Here is an 18,272-nt window from a genome sequence, read left to right as displayed (position 1 = left end):
TTGGGAACCAGTGGCCACCAGATGTTGTTGGACTCCAACTCCCATCGACCCAAGCCAGCTTGGCCAATAGTAAGAGAAATATCCAGCAACATCTGGAGGTCGCATGTTGCGCATTGCTGCTCTTTAAGTACCTCTCTGTTGGTTTCAGACAACCGTTCATTCCCTGTTTAATCTCTGGGATGATATACTGAAATCTTTGCTGGTACAGGTATCACCGATAGCAATACAGGTGAAGTCTGTTGATGCAGTTGTCACATATAGTAATGCAGTTGAAGTTTGGAACTGGGAATTGAAACTCGCAATCTAATTACAAGCTGAGACCACATGTCTCTGAAGATTATGGTTGACTGATATTGCACTTTCAGCAGACCTTTTCTACTAAAGCATACCTGCCAAGGGTGATCAGGGCTGCACTTTTAGCTTTCATTAGGCCATGAAGCAGCTAGATATTCTGGATCCTTACAGATGCCAAGAACTTACTCAAGTGTTCTGGAACTTAACCAAGGCTGCTGCAGCAACCCTCATTATTCTGCTTTACTGAGGTCAGTCCTCTGTTTGAATGATTCCATTTCATATCTTGTTTGTGATGGAGGATGACGAGGGGATGGAGGTCAGTGTACAGGAACCAGACCAGCAGGACCCATCCCCAGAGCCAGAGGGGGCCCTGTCTCATAGAACACAACAGGCTCTGAGGCATAGGGACCAGTGGGAGGGGCACTCCACGAGGCTGAAGCAGACAAGGGCCCACAGCCCAGCTCACTAGCTGGCCAGGTGGGGTTGCTAGCTCTGGGAAGAGTTGTGTGGTTCCTCAGCTGAAGTAGGCTTGGGACAGGTGATGGTCCCATGTCTCATCAAGCCCAGATGCCTCAATCAGTATGCAAAGTACCAAAGCGCAGCAGAGCAGAAGCGCTTTGTCTACTCAGCTGTTCATGTTGATGGTCCTTAGCTTGGATGTTGCAGGATCTCTGTGGGACTGTGCTTCAGTTTGGACTTTGGGCTTGTGGATTGGCCCTGGACTGGGGACTTGACATACTGACTTGCTGCCAGGTAGGCCAAGAGTTCAGGACATACTATTTCCCATAATATCATGCATTTGTGCATTCTGTTTTCATTATGTCAGCACTAATATGCAATCTTTACCATAGTATGTGCATTTTGGTACACATTACCTGGCTGGAGAATTGCATTACAAATTTTGGAGAAGTACAAATATCAAAGGATTGTTCTGTTTCAGTTCGTATATTGTTTCAGAAAGTGCAAATTAAGTAGGTTCAAATTTCTCTCCCAATCCCTTGCTGCTATCAGATAACTTTTAAACAGAGGAAAGGGAGCAACAGAATGATGAGCTTGGAAGGGGTGTATTGGCATGAGAAAGTTGGAATGAGGATTTCATATTCCTGATGACATCTTTAGGAGCTCGATGAGACCTTTGATTTTGAATTGGCCTGTGTGTAAAACAACTTAATTTGGGCTTAATTAAGATTCACTTATTTTAGGTGAGCCCATTCCTAATTTGCCAGAGAGAGTTAACCTAATCTTGTCAGAGAGAGTTAAGCTAACTATATGTTTGCATTAATTCTGAATGATCTAAGCAGCATAAGTCCCCTGCTACCTGCAACCTTTCATATATTCAGCTTGAAAAATTGCTTTGAATTTTATATATTCCTTTTGATCAGTTGCAAACTATTGGCACATGGTGACTTCATGTTTTCAGAAATCCTAACTTACCACATAATAACTGTGATTAGTTTTGTGTGAAAGAATTCAAGCTCCTTCCAGGGCGTTAATTGGTACAACCTCATGATAGATTTGCCCATCCAAACCTATATACTTTTGTCATAGTTAGTCATTACCTTGTCATTTTCTCACTAAGTATGTGCATATTTCTGAGGCTGCTTTGTGATTGCTGACAATCTGACAGGAGTCTGAACTTCAGTGATTTACACTGTCAAAACTGAAACAAAGTAAAGTAAACTTGGTTACTGCAGTCAAAGAAAGGGGAAATGCTTGTTTTCTTCTTCTGGCCTTCAGACTTTCCCCACAGGGACCTTCCAAACTAAACTTTCAGCTGGTGGTTTCCAGGTCCGAGAATTGGGTATACAGCCTCTTCTTGGAGCTGCACTCCCCTGAAGGAGCAGGTTCAGACTGGGGATACTCCTGGATCCAAGACCAACACTTTAGGCTTGTGTGGCAAAGAATAGCTACTAGTTCAGGCTGGTGTGTCGGCTCCGGCTGCTCCTGTATCTGAATAGCCATGCCATTATGCTGCATGCTGTTGTAACCACACATCTAGATTACTGTGATGCACTCTCTATAGGACTTCCCTTGAAAACAGTTTAGGTGAGGTGAGAGGATTGAAGATGCTTCCCTCTCTCCTGGATCTAAGCACAATGGCAATGGCATTTATTATTATTATTGGCTCATGTCAGAACAGAGACCCACACAATGTCTTCCTCTTCTGACATTTATTCAATACAGACAGCTCAACTGAGTTTCTCCCCTGATGCTCATGAAAGAAAATTCAAAGCTTAGGCCTAGACATTGCTGGTGACGTATGGACTACTGCAGAAGCTGGGGGGGGGGGGCAGGATCCTCTTCCATACAGATGCACTTTTTGATGGTGGCTATGACATTTGAAAGCCATTTATATCTGAAAGCTACTCTTTACACAGATAATCTCAAAGCTAGCACCAGCTGCCCCAAAGCACTATGCTATGCTGCCATTGAGAATGTCAGTGTGATGTGAAGGGAAAGAGCTTTCAAACATGACCATGTAAAGTCACTGCAATGAATTAGAAGTATTTTCTATCAGACACATGTGACCGTTGATGCCTTATATGCCTCCTGATATCTATTTTATATTGCTGTTTTATTGGCTTTAGGCAGTATGCTTAAAAAAGAGAGCACTGTACACTGCTTAGTTTTTAAAAACATCAAACAGTTTATAAATGTTTTTAAGTAAATGAATAGAAATAAAAAAACTGAATCTGGCCTAACAGCACAATCCTTAGTGTGACTTAGAAGTAAGTGGTGCTTTTTTCCTGGTAGTAATCAATGGTACACAGTACCGGCACTTTTTACTCCTCAAATCATGCACACAAAGTCTCTCTCTCTCTCTCTCTCTCTCTCTCTCTCTGTGTGTGTGTGTGTGTGTGCGTCAGTGTCAGTGTCTGTGTGTGTCAGCCTCAACCCCACAGCTGCATTAATTTCCTGCGTCTAGCAATAGCCAGTGACCCTGCCCTGAAGAGTGACCATGAAGGGGAAGGAAGAGCAGGTTAAGGTGTGTGAAATAAAGAGTGAGAGGCACAGAGACAGCAAGCCATCTGGGGCAGTGAGGGGATGTTTAGAAACACTTTGGCATTCTTATGTTTGGGGAGAGAAAGGGCTGGAGGGAGTTGAGAAAGGAAGTGGCGAGGCTGGGGAATGAGAAGGAGGTTTAGAACTGGGAGAGAGAAAGAGGGCGTTTGCTTTTTAAGCCAACTGAGGGAAAGAGTAGGTGAGAAGGAGAAATACTGGCATTTAAATTAGTGTTGAGAAAAGGTGAGTACCAGAACTGTTTTTTTTCCCCTAGAAAAAAAGCTCTGGAAGTAAGATGCCTGAGAGTTCAATGGGGCTTACTGGGTAAGTGAATGAAGGGTTATTTTGCTAGTGGAGTGGGCACAGTTTGCCATCCAAATTCCCCTCTAAACAAGGCAAGGCATCCTGGGAAATCGAAAAATCCCTTCACTAGAGTGCTAAGAATTTGAGGAGCTCTAGTAAGATGTGCCTTTATACATTGGAGATCATAAGTGCATTGCCATTGCCTAGGAGTAGTGTGCATATTCCAATTTATGAGGTATCCCTAAAAATGGCCAGCCCAGGGCTAATTAAATCTGGGAGAACAAGATTGGATTGAATGAAGCTATACCACTACCATTTGTGGTTCCTGCATCACACTTGCAAGCCCCACTGTCCCCGCCCCAATAACTACAAACATGTGACCAAATAGAAACATTGGACAGCTATTTCTTTTGACACACTTACTCATTTTCCCAACCACTATGGTTGAGAACTGGTGTAGCTCAGTGGCAAAGAGTCTGAGTTCTGAATCAGCAAGCCCCTGACTTTCCTAGGTGGCCCTAGGAAAGCCACATTTGCAGTATGGAGGACAATGACTTGTGAGTTACATTAGAGCAGTTAATTTATGGTCCTCCAGATATTATTGGACTCCAGCACCCAACAGCCTCCTCCAGCATGGCCTATAGTCTGTGATGATGTGATTTTTAGTCCAACAACATCTGGAGGGCCACAAGTTCACCACTCCTGCCTTAGAGAGTGGTTGTAAGGATTACAGCTAAGTAATGCATGTGAAGTTTTTTGGACAGCTGAATATGCTGGTCAGATACAAAGTATTTTTTTTATCTGAATATTCTCTGTGTCTGTGTCTATCTATTGCTTCATTAGCCCTGATGTTTTTCCTTGTGCTTCTGTTAACTAAACACATGACCATGGTTGGGGGGGTGGTATTAGAAAATCCCAAACCTTACACTATCCAGGTGAAAGAAAGGAAAAACTATTAGAAAGAATTAAAACTTTTCTTGCTGTAACTTAAATGAAGACTGTGCTTTTTATGTCAGCAGGATTACCTGCACATCTTCAGGATAACTATCACTGTGACCAAATGATCTTGGGAGCCATTTCCAGGGGAATATAAATGGTTTTATGTAAAATAACCAGTGGGTGTATTGCTGTGTGGCTGCCTTCATCCTGGCTTAAAAGAATTAGACATGCTGAGTAATTGGTGTAGTTCAGCATGATTTCCATGTTCTAGGCTGGTAGACTACTGACATAATCAGGGCATATTTTAACGGCTGGAAATCTATCTGAGCTAGAGGAGCCATCTTCAAAATACGTAAGCTAGTTTTCTGTAGCTGGCAGAATTACTTAAGTGTGTGTAGCAAGGAATGATTACAGGGTTTCATCTTTTAAACAGGAAAAGAAAAGTTGTACTCTATCTGCAAAATAAACTTTTTAAAGGAGCTTATGAGCATGTTGTTCAGGGGTGACTGTAATAAATTAGTGCAAACTCTCAACAGGATCCGGCATGACTCATCCCATAAACATAAAATTTCTCTTTTTAATATATGGCAATTCATTAGTCACTGGGAAAACTTAAATAACTAGCGGAGATTTCATAAAGATTTACAACCTAGGTGTCAGAGTCATATTGCTCCCACAGAAGGCAAGACGGAAAAGAGAATGGGTGCCAACAGTGAAGTTCTATCTCCCTGTTTGTTTCATGAAAATGGTTCGTGTCACGTGAATGCAGATATCACCATTCATTTAAGTGTGATTCATAAGCTTTGTTGAAAGCATAGCACAATCCCTCACTCTCATATACTTTGTAAGGTGAGCAGACCTAACCAGGTAGTCATTGGGTAGCTTACCAATCATGAGGTGTGTAAATGATCTGACAGCTTGCATTTAAAGTACAATTGCTTCAGATGACCAGTCTGACCTGGTAAAAGAAATGATGGAGCTATTGAAAAATGATTTTTCACTCCATTTTAGCAAATTTTGATGAAAGGACAGATGAGTGAATTACATTTCTCCTTTTCCTTTTTAGTGTGTCCTTCTCCAAGGATGGATTTGTACAAGGGAAATGGGCAAACTCCACATGTCAGTATAAACAGGGTAAAGCAGCCACAAAAGCCACATATTCATAGTGATTAGAAGCAGCCCAGTCTGTTTCAGATGTGCTCTGAGTTGTTCAAATTCAATTTGGGGTGTGTGTGGGGGGTGTCTAAATCTGATCTGTTAAACTGGAAGCACTGTTTTGCCTCAGATGATGGTGATAATAATAATAATTGATAGTGATGGTGCATCTTTTTCCCCCCCTTTTCACATAAGTAGATTAAATTTGTAAGCAATGGAGCCTCTCCAGAGAGGATTAAGCATACCAAATTTCAATCAGATTCATCCAACAACAACAACAACAAAAGAATAGAAGTTGCTAACTTGCTTTCTGCCAGAAATGGATGCAAATTACAGTCATGATCACCTCTTCTGACCAGTGGTGGCTTGTGCCCATTGTGACTGGTAGGCCAGAAATCAGGGAGGCCAACAGTAGGTGGAGCCAGACCCAATGACAGGCAGAGCCAAACAATTCTGGTTTCATCAGCTGGACAATGTGTAAGTAATAGAATACGTGGGGGGGGGGCCTGCCTGCCTGCCAGCAAGCTAAGACTAGCAGGGAAGTGCCCCATTCACCCTGATGGACCAGCCTCCACTACATCTGAGGGCATGAATTGTGCCGTATTACAGAAATATAGATATATCTGGAGATCTCCCACAAAGGCAGTGTTTACCATTTGCAGGTGAGAAAACAGAAGCCACTTTCCTTTTGGGGGACAGGCATGTAGTTGGAAAACTGAGCAGATGAGGGAAGGGTAAGAAAAAGATGAGGGAAACTTCCAAAATTTCTTAGGGCTATTGTATTATGTGAAATACATATTCCTTGTCCTGCTTCCTGGAAGTACCCTATGTGAAGAAGAAAGAGGCTATAGTTTTAACTGTTTGGCAAAAGAATGAATGGGAAGGAAACCGCCCTTGTCTAACTCAGTGGCTTGTGCCCTGCTTGCACAGCCAAAACTCAATATTTTTTACTTCATCTTCTTTTCTAGAGATCATTGTGTAGGAAATATAATTCACTCTGATTAAAAGCTAGAGCCCCCCATCAAAATGAGAGATCCATCTCCCCCACTTCTTCTCTACACCCCTTACCTTTCCATAGCTTGCTTTCATTTCTCCCAAAAAAAGAGAGGGAAAGCTGTGCATTTAACTTTTGGCAGGGAGTGGGGGGTTGACTAGAGGCAGCAGAGATACTTAGAAGGTTGAAAACTGATCTGCCTTGACATGCCTTGTTAATATCGCAATCCGAGTCATGTGTGAGGTCATGACATGAATCAGCCCCATTTGCCTCATTATGTGGAGTACAGGCCTATAATATAAATTATAAGGAATGTGTGCAAGGCTAGATCTTCATTCTGACCTGGCATCTTTTATCTCTGTGTCTTTTTCAGAATCACCCACTCACATTACTTTCTGTTATATACAAAGCTGATCCTAACTTTCTCTAGAACTCCACAAATTCTTCCCGGACAACTCTAAGTAGTAATTTTCAATTCACAGAGGCTATCAACTCTTTAAATTCTGAATGCTACTAAGTGAGGGGATTAGGGTGGATATCACCACTATAAAGATTAGGAGTGATATTTACACTATTTTCTAATTTTAGGGCAGAGTGGGCCAATCCACTGGTTTAATTGTGTATTATTCATGTCCTAAAAGTGTCTCTCCAAGCTTTCAGGCAGGGCTATTCTCCTGAGGTATTTTTCACTGCAGATGCAAAAGATTGAGTTTAGGATATGGTACATGTAAAGCATATGCTGCACCTTAAGTATATCTTCTCACCTTGTGAGACTGCCTGAAGTACCTGGCTAGTGGCATTGTTGGAAAGCAGCATGCTGAGCCAAGTGGATCACTTGTCTTGAGGCAATATGGGCATTCCTATGTTAGTGATGGGAAACATGTGGCCCTTCAGCTGTTGCTGGACTGACCATTGGCTGAAGCTCATGAAAGTTGGAATCCAACAATATATGAAGGGCCACAAGTTTCCCATCACTGCCGTATGTTTATGTTCCAAGTGTGTGTGTGTGTGTGTGTGTGTGTGTGTGTGATTACAAGTAGTGGTTGTGCCATGTCTAAGCCGTGTCTCTCAAAACCCACCTGGGGCCTTCCACATGCTGCATTACTCAGAGCCAACCAAACCTGTACAAGAACTTTTCAACCCTGACACTCCAGAAAGAAACGCCAACACAACACAGCATAGGGCGGATCCGACATTAAAAACAGAGCGTAAGAGAGGCAGGTCCACAGGAAGGTAGGGGTGGATACTAATTATTAAGTGCCAACTCTTCCAGGAGCACAGGAGCTGAGCTGCAAGCACAATATAGGCTGGTGCGAACAAACAGTGGAGGTGGCAGAGCAACGGACCACTTACAACCAGGACACCTTCACAACACTAGATGATCCTCAGGGTCGTTTCCAATTCTACAGTTCTATGATTCTATGAACATCTATCTGAAGATACACCAACAGCTGTAGAAGCCGATGGGAAGGGACTTCTCTGTGAACCAGTCCTTACAGTCCCAATCTAGGAAGCTGTGTGTGTGTGTGTGTGTGTGTGTGTGAGAGAGAGAGAGAGAGAGAGAGAGAGAGAGAGAGAAAGGGGGGGGTGTTTGATCTCTAAAGTTAGGACTTCAAAAGAATGGCAAAAACCCAAGGCTTCTTGCCCCATGTTCTTTCTCTTTCATTCAATTAGATATCCTAATGCCTCATAAATGCAGCAGAGAACACAGGGGAAGGCAAACATCACTGATACATGACTGAATCTGTTGTTCCCACAATGAGCTGGCAGGGGAATACCACTGGGCTCTTTCCCATTTATGTGGCTCAAGCTATGGATACCATGCTTTGTTTTGGAATAAATTATATGTAGGATTTTGCCATATTTGCTCACGTTTTTATTTACCAAATTTAAACGATATCATTAGGATGATGAATGAGTATCTAAAATACTCAAGAGTTGATGACAATGGTGGTGATGATTAAAAGGAGTGCTTTGTTGTGTTGCTGTAAAATAGGACTGGGGAATCTGAGGCCCCTCAGATGTTATTGGACTCCAGCTCCCATCATCTGTGATCATTGGCCATCAAAACTGGGGCTGATGGGAGTTGGAATCCAACAATACCTAGAAGTCTATAGGATCCCATTCCCTGTGGTAAATATATTAATATTGATTGTTTATCATGCAGTTACCTAATGGGTCTAAGGGATAGACTAGATGAAATGTTGAAGATTCATGGTAAGCTATGCATTTCACCAAATTTCCTTTAAACACAGCTGCAGAAGGGTGGGCAAATTGCATCAAGACTATAACACTCGGGGAGGGGTATAACCCATTTTCCCTGAACCATTCCCCCAAAGTAAATCTCACTTAAGCAGATGACTGTAGGCATCTGGAAGAAGAGTGTGAATTGAGATAAAAGCTACTGTACTTGAAAAGAAAACACAAAATCTGGTCGATAAAGCACACAGAAGAATTCCCAACTGTATTGTTTCCTTGCTCAGCATGTAATAATTATAAGTTTCCTGCAAAAGACAGGTGTCCAATTATATGTCACAATTCAGAAACAAGCCATTAATTAGACAAAATGCCCCGCAAACCAGACACATTATGAGCAATTGAGATACAGCTTTCACAATGCAAGACATAGGCCACTGTCTAAAAGTGCTGGGATGTTTGGGTTTTCAATGCATTGTTCTCTTTTCAGGTGAGCTAGAGTCTAAATCTCCATCTGCGTGTTCTTCTTTTGATCTCATAGAATAAAGAGTGCTGCTTCAGGGGATCGTGTTGTAAGAACAAAGGGAAGTGAAGGACAAAGACTGTCTTAGGTACACAGTGGACAATACTGATGTGATGTACTTTATATCAAACAGTGACATCAGTTCAGAAGTACTGCCTGATGTGGCTACAAAGATGAATCGGGTCAGGAGTATAAGAAATATTGCTTACTCTTTCCCTATAATTCTTGCCAAGAAGTTCAGATTTTGTTTTAGGGACTTTTCTTAGTTTCCTGCAAATTAGACATGGTCAAAATGCTGTCTTCGATGAATCTGTTACATAAAACTCAATCCATTAAGTCCCGCTTCAAGAGCTCCCTCTTTTTTTTTCTTTTCTCTTTTTTGGGTGGGGTGGGGAGGTCTTTCTCTTATGTTCTACTGCCAATATATTCTTTGTTCATACTTTCTTCAAATCTCAGGTTTTTGCCAAGAATTTTGGGTGATACAACAGTAGTGAATAAGTCTTAGCACTCGTGCCTCAACATAATAGATGAATGATGGGGTGAAATTAGATATGATTAATAACAGATGGTTCTTATTTGATAGATGGACTAGAGACCTAAGACAGGAACTGTCATATATATGAGCTCAATGCTGTCTACACTAATTAAAATAAACTCTCCAAAGTTTTGGACCTGAATTTTTCCCAGCTCTATGTGGATTTCCCAGAGATAGAATCTTTTTCTTCTTCTTCAATGCTATGTGCACTCTCATATCACTGAATTGCAGCCCATAGTTAGATGAGGAAGAGTAAGAAACCAATACATGGCCCATAGTCAGATTGCTCAGTGATGTCAAACTACTGGATCCTATCCATATAGAGGAAAGATTGTATTCTTTCCAGAAAATATATTCAGAACCAGGATGTAAAAGCAACTCTTGGTGAGAAGGCATTGTCTTGTTATGGTGGACAATTTCCTAGTATGTGTCATTCACACTTTCATCAGCTAGAATCTGCTCATTTGGGCACAAAGCCATTGGAGTGAAGGAAATTCCAGTTAGGTCAGAGTTTGATAGTTCATATCTGCAGCATAATCAACAGTCATAAAATGTGTGTGTCAGACCTGTTCTGGGTTCCCTAAATAGGATTCCCACGTTAAAGTGCATTATGACAGTTATGCTGTGCCAAATGTCAAAGAAAGAAACGAATTAGTTAGTTAATTAGTTAGTTAGTTCTGTTTGCTTGTTTGTTTGTTTGTTTGATTCATATATTGCCTTTCATCCAAAGATCATAGGGTGGTTTACAAAATAAGAACACAAAATGCATAATATAATGATAAATAATGATAACCCCCCCTGCACTTTTTTGAGATTTAGCCCTCGCACAAGACATTTAGGAAGCGGAACCACACACGACTGAATGTTAGCTGCAGTGGGAATATGCTCATTACCAGGTCGGATGGATTCTAGATACAGTGGAAAATTTGAAGCCATATTCATTCCAGCAAGTGTTTAACCTGTTCAGTTAAAAGTGCTTCAACTTTGACTGAATCGTGGCCCTTTTTAATTGTCCTTGTTTGTACTTTAACTATCATAAAAACCAGGGATTTTTTTTTTCCAGCCAGAATTCATTGGAACTCTCCTTCGGTATCTCTCAGGTGGGCACAATTCCCATTTTAAGAGAACGAGGGAGGTGTTCATGGTGAGTTCTGGTGCCTCTTTTATAGAAAAATAGCACTGATAAAAGCAATCCAGAATACCTTCTTATTCCAGTACTGTATAGTGACTAAGTGTCAAGCAGCAGTTGCAGAGGAGAACAGACCAAGAGTCTGGAAAACAAACCATATGAAGAACAGTTGAAGTTTAGCCTGGAAAAAAGGAGATATGATAGCCATCTTCCAATATCTTAAGGGCTGCCCCATGGAGGATGGAGCAAGCTTGTTTTCTTCTGCTCTGGGGGGTGGGACCCATATCAATGGCTTCAAGTTACAAGAAAGGAGATTCCCACTAAACATTAGGAAGACCTTTCTGACAGTAAGAGCTGTTAGACAGTGGAACAGACTCCCTCGGGTTGTGGTGGAGACTTCTTCTTTGGAGATTTTAAAACAGAGGTTGGATGGCCATGGATGCTTTAGTTGAATTTCCAACACTTCAGTTCTACAATTCCATAAGCAGACAAGGTAATGAATAATAATCATATTTATTTATTACTTGTGCCCTGCTCATCTGACTGGGTTGCCCTCAGTGCAAATAAATGTTGATTATGGAATTTATATATATCCTGGATGTTTGAAAAATGTGAAATATGTTTTGGTTACCCCACCAGCCATTTTGTTAACTGACACATTTATAGATATCATAAAAAATACATACATTCGTGGAAAGATGAGGCATAATTGCGGTAGATGTCAAAAGGTGCTATAATAGTATTTGTATCAGATTGCAGAAGTAATGGAATTACAATATTTGGTTTAAATTCTGTCTGAATTTCAGTAGCTGTTCTCAGTTTCCATTCCTCAGTTCAAATAAGGCAGATGAAATTTATCAGACATCTGAAAAGGTAGTAAATTTGCATCTTGCAAAGATAGCATAAATTCTGCCAAGTGTTTTGACACAAAAGGGAGGTTGCTCCAGTTCTAATTGTATTTAATTGGTACTCCCACAAAGTCAGGCCTTATCTAAGATCCCTTGATGAAAAGGACAACGATGGTTGCTATTATAGCTGTAATTAGTCTGTGTGAATTTAAAATTTCATGCAAACTAATAGTGAATATATGAAGCCAGACAGAAAATAAGATTTAGGTGGCAATCAGAGGTTCTGAGTGCTCTATGCCAATTGATCCATCAAACAATACAAATTGTACATCTCACAGGTGCTTTCTTTGCAGATTTGGCAGATAATGTTTTTTTCAACATAGGATCCCTCCCCCATGATAACATTGCTATCAATTAAATCTTAAAACAAGGTGGGAATAGTCTAGGGAATTCCAACAGGCTTCACATAGCAACATGTTGAAAGAGAAACATGATTTCTCTCTCCCTCCCCCATACACACACACACACACACACACACACACACACACACACACTCTTAAGGTTATCCAGTTAAATTGATTGACAGGCAATTCAGGGCAGACAAAAGAAAATAATTATTCCTGCAATGTGACATTGATTTCTGGGATTTTCTACCAGAGGGTGGTGATGGCCACAAGCTTAGAAAACTTTAGACAAATTCACGGAAAACAGATCTATTGCTAGGTGTTAGCCAATATATCTAAATTAATGGAAGCAATGATGTTCCTGAATATCTGTTGCTGTGGGTTAATAGCAGGAGAGGGCTATTGAGTTCTGCCTTCACTGTCTAGCTCCAAGGTTGGAAGAGTGGTGCTTCTGAATGCCAGTTGCTGGAAACCATTGGAGGGCAAAGCACTCTTGTATTTGAGTTTCTCACAAGCATCTGAATGTCCACTGTGAGAACAGGATGCAAACCAGGTAGGCAATTGGCCTGATCCATCAGACTCTTCTTAAGTTATTATATGCCTATGCCCTACTTATGAGCATCCCATAGGTATCTGGTTGGCCACTATGGGAAAAAGGATGCTGTAGTAAATGGACTTTTGGAGTGGTCCAGCAGAACACCTCTTATCCTAAGTGGGAATCATGGGAAACAGCATTATGTTCATTTTAGAAAAATTTACTTTTCTAAAATATCCCATTTTTTTGTTTTAAATGGTTGCAGAAATCTCTAAAGCATATGTAGTGGTAGCAGAAAGAAAGCTGGTATACCACTCATTTGGCAACAGGTGATCTTTATGGTCTATGCTTCCTATCAAGCACGAACTAGCACAATAACCTGTCAGGTCAATGGTGGAAGATACGACGTCAGTTTGTGGATTACTATGCTTGGTTACTAAGCATCTATCTTTTCATGGAAGACAGGTGCTTCCTGTGCTTCCTCATTTCTCTTTATGTATTTGTTAACATATTTAATAGGGGAAAATGTTTTTTATATATATTTTTTAAAGAGGTACCATCAAGACATCAGGAACAGGAATGTTTTGGACACTTTTACATTCCAGTCTTTATAAATAGGGTTGATCACATTGACTGATTAATTGGTGTGTGATTGAGCTCAGCTCCTAAATGATGGACCATTAAAATGGTTGGTTTTTAGACTTCAAACAGAGCTTATATTGTTCACCTCATGGAGGGATTGACCTGGAATGCAAGTTTTTCAGAGGCAAAGTCTACTCCAGCTTTGCCATCACCCAGTCTTCATCACTGCTGTTGTTTGTTAAATTTCTACACTGCCCTTCCGGGTCACAGGGTGGTTTATAATACAAACACACAAAAATACATAACATAATAATAAACAAAAATAACCCCACCTCAGTTTTGTTTGTTTAATTAGTCAAAGACCTGAGAGAAGAGGGATGTTTTTGTCAGACCCCTACAAATATGTATGAAGGTACCGGGGGAGCATTCCACAAGCAGGAGACCACTGCAGAAAAGGTCCATTTCCTGCAAGAGTGTCTAGATCTGGTCTGCAACCACCCTCTCAAGAACCTTGTCCAGGAAAGGGACACTGCCAACTGGTTGGTAATTACTTAGGGGGGGCGGTTTCTTGAGGATTGGTTTTACCATTGCCACCTTCAAGCAGATCTCCCAGAAACAGTAGGCCTGTTATCTGGTGCTACTTAGTTTTCTTTGAACCATTAACTTTGCAACCCTCCTTAAGAAATATTCATGGCTTCCCATGGTCCTTAGATGTTTATCGAAATAAACATGTGTATCCCTCAAACTACAAGCATAGAATGTACTCTTTTTATGCTGCTTTTGTGTGTGTGTGATTTGAAGTTTAGCTTGAAAATTTAGGTATGGGGAATTATGATTGCATAGGAAATGTTTTAAAATTTAATTTCATAATTAAGAGTAATTTCTCTGAAGCAATAACACAGTCCGGTCCATGACCGGTATCATGTGATTGTACAGTTTAGCATCTGCTGAGGGCCCACAGCCCAAGGTGCTCCTCCTTTTCTCTATTGCAATCTGCTTGTCTATCCACCAATCCCTCTGACTCAGAAAATGGTGGTGGTGGGAAGGAGAAGCAGCAGATGTCACTGCCTGCTTGCTCATTGACTCTTTGCCTGGCAAGCAAGCAAATGGTGGTGGTGATACGTAAAAGGAACAGCAGAAGCTGATTAAAATGATGATGAAGCGATACAGGCTCATTGAAGGGAAGGGCACCCAGGGAGGCTGTCGTGCCCAAGGACCATCCAAAACTTGGTGCCAACACACCCAGCCAAGTACAAATGTTTGTACATCTCACTCATTTCACTTGGGACAGATTGCAGCACCTGCCAAAGATTTTCAATAGATTCTATTTTTTTCAGCATGGAGATGTCGTGAGCCAATATACTCCAGCAGCTAGAATCTCTGTTGACCATAGCCATCATATTATGTATGTACATAATGCAATTTAATCTCTGAATGTACCTGGCTTTCTTTATCCTCCTATACCTTGTTATAAAGCATGCCAGCTACAACAAACACAGTAAAGTAATCCAGGAGCCAGTCCTAATGTGCCACTGGAAAAAATCCGTCAGTAGTTGTCAATATCCATAATGAGAGGATTAGGGAGTAATGCCGAGATAATTGGAGAATCATGTCTGGGAAATTCAATTGGGGTAAATATAAAAGAGATGGGCAAGAGATGAAAAACGGTTGTGGAACCGCAAATATTAATTAGCCCTTGTGCAGGAGATATCCTAAGAACTATGAGTCAGGCATCTGGTAATAAAAGAAATTACTCTGAGCAAGGCTAAGTATTTGCACTAATATTTTTCTCAGCAGCATTGAGGCACTGCTCTCAAGTCATAACACGAAAGGGTGTGTATCAATTCTAGAGAAATGAAGGCAGAAGGGGGGGAAAAACGCAATGCATCCATCTTAACCCACCACCATCACTGACCAAAACTTTGTAGGGCTTGCTCTCAGTGGGTTTCTTAAAGGCCACACACACACACACACACACACACACACTGAGTGCTTGCATTTCTAGCTATAGAGATTTGTGGTTCTTGGAGCTTCTGCTCATATGTCCGGTGTGACTAGCTGGTTACAGAGTGGCACGGCCCTTGTGAAAGGCACTGGAAAAGATGTCATTGAACTGTGTCTGTCACTGATGGTTGGCTTGGAAGGAAGCCAATATGGAGAACAGCAACTGAGGGTTATTGTTGGGCACAACCAATTATTCATTTGGATTATTTTATCCTCAGAGTGACTTACCAAAAAACAAGCAAACAGATAAAACCTTCAGCCACCAACAGGGAGGAGAGGATGGTCCTAGCTATGTCAATAGCTGGTCTGGGTATCTTGCCTCTTCCTCTGTTGAAGCCAAGTGAATATACATTCTGCTATGCAGAGGAGGAGTAATGTGGAATTTCTGTCAAACCCGTTCTCAGAGAGGCTAGTGTCACATACGCAAGACCACAAAACTGGTACAAATCAATTAAGGGGGAACCTAAAGGCTGAATGTTAAAGCGAAAAACAACTCCATATAAGGAGAGCTATGATGCATATAGTGATAATGGGCTGAGTAAATTGAATTTCAAGGCCGTGGTTGAATGAGAGGTGGTGAGGTGCTGGAATAGTGTTGGAATAGTGTTTGTGTGCTCTCGCAGACTCTTTGAACTTTGTCCTGCAATGTATTACTGAATAAAGTTTGACTGATTGGGACTTTGTGGTGAGCCTCTGTTCTTGAACCTTCAAGGGGAATTTCTGCTACAGGGGGAAACCTCTACCTAGTATTAGACACCAATTCCCACCAGTTTCAGCCAGTATAGGCAATGGTTACAGGTTATGGGAGCTAAAGACCGGCAATTTCCAGTGGCCCACAAATTCCCTCTCTCTTTTGTTCACTTGTTCTATCTTCTCAACCCATCTTTAGCCTTTGCTCACTACTCTCCCTCCCACTTGTTGTGATCTTCACATACCCAGCCATAAAGCCTCCATGTACTTTATCCCTTTGCAAGATAAAGCATTTCACCTCAGAATGGATTTGGTCTCTTTTCTTCTTGTGTGATTTTTCTCTCTGCCAGTTTTGTTTAGCAACTTGCCTTCCAGAAGAAAAGATTCTCCCTTCCATCTATCTATATTTAGCATGCCATCTCTCTGCTCCCCACTACATGTAACAATACCAAAAGTAGCCATTAAGATGGGTTAGAAAGGTGTTCAGAACCTGCTTTAAGGTCACAAAGGGGTGAACACCTTTTCTCTCTTCATGCTGGGAACTTGCATCAAGATAGTGAAAATTTAGTGTCTCATCAGAGAAAACTACTTCACTTCCCACTTTCCCTTGAGACAACTTGAGAATTACTTGAAAAGCGACATGACAAACATCTATCTATCACCATTCGCCAATGTAATATTAATTTCTGTTGCATGAGTCACAATCCTTTGGGCATTATCCTAAATGTGCAAAGCACTGCAATAAATTGTCCTGGCTTAGCCAGAAATATGCAGATGGTGTTTTTCCTCACAGAAAGACATAATTTGACTCATTTATGTGCAAAGCAAATATGGAGTCTAAAGCCTAATTGTAAGTTACATTTGGGTACATAGGAGGATTGATTTTGGAGGAAGCTACATCTCCCAATTTTTTAATCGTACTAAACTTCTGTCCTACTATTCATATTCTTTGGTGTGTATGTTTTAAACCACAAGTATGATTTTCTGCTTTTTATTCTTCAAGTATAAAACTTTTAAAGAAGGCTCTTCTTATATGTTTTAAACCCTTTAAAGCCCTTTTTAATTGACACCTTCAAAAGTCCTTTGCAAGAACTCAAGTATGTGATATCTTCTCTCTGCCTGTTTAAAGTGCTGCTATTTTTTACGGCACTCCTACAAGCTCTCATTCTTTTCCTGCAACATTCATTATATTGATCTGTCAAAGATGCTACCATTTCAGGAGCCACATGAGGGCAATGACACTTCCCACTATTTGATAATTGGCTGGGATAAAGTGCTTTATCACTCTCAGCTTCCTTTTTGACCGGGGGAAAGTTTGCTGGAGTCTTGGATGTCTGGTAACCTTACAAGGATATTGTACATAGTGCTACCAACTTTTTCTCCATACATTTCTACAGCAATGGACTTGATGTTATGAAATACAGTCACCTCCTGGCAGTAGGGAAGGGTGAATATTTCAATTTTCCCTATTTTTCAAATGTTAAGTTCGGTTCCCCATTTTTCCACGTCAGATTGTTGCCTTTTTAAAATGTCCTTGTGCAGATTCATAAGGATTTAGTGCCAATTTCTTCTAATATTTACATTATAAGTTTGCAATTTTGCCTCATATGCACATTTTTGCCATGCAATCTTAACTTCTAATGCAGGGGTCAGCAATTTTTTTTCAGCAGGGGGCCGGTCCACTGTCCCTCAGACCTTGTTGGGGGGGGGGGCGGACTATATTTTGGAGAGAGAAAAATTGAACGAATTCCTATGCCCCACAAATTAACCCAGAGATGTATTTGAAATAAAAGCACACATTCTACTCATGTAAAAACACGCTGATTCCTGGACCATCCGTGAGCTGGATTTAGAAGGCAATTGGGCCGGCTCTGGCTCTTGGGCCTTAGTTTGCCTATCCATGTTCTAAAGCATTTATAGGCACACGTCACTTTACTATATGAATTTTCATTGATTGGACAACTGCATTTCAAAATTCAGGGAAGTGAAAATTTTGATAGATGGCTGTGTTTTGTTACATTGTTTTGGAACTTGCAAGTTAGATACATTTGCCTTTCAATGTGGATGGAATCAAATTTCTCCCCAGGTGCAATAGGTTTGGTGAGCTTCCCAGAAGGTCCATCAGAATCAGAAAAGGA

This window comes from Podarcis filfolensis, assembly GCF_964270895.1.
Source record: "Podarcis filfolensis genome assembly, chromosome: 10".
NCBI classification, from domain to species: Eukaryota; Metazoa; Chordata; class Lepidosauria; order Squamata; family Lacertidae; genus Podarcis; species Podarcis filfolensis.
This window is presented reverse-complemented; position numbering follows the sequence as displayed.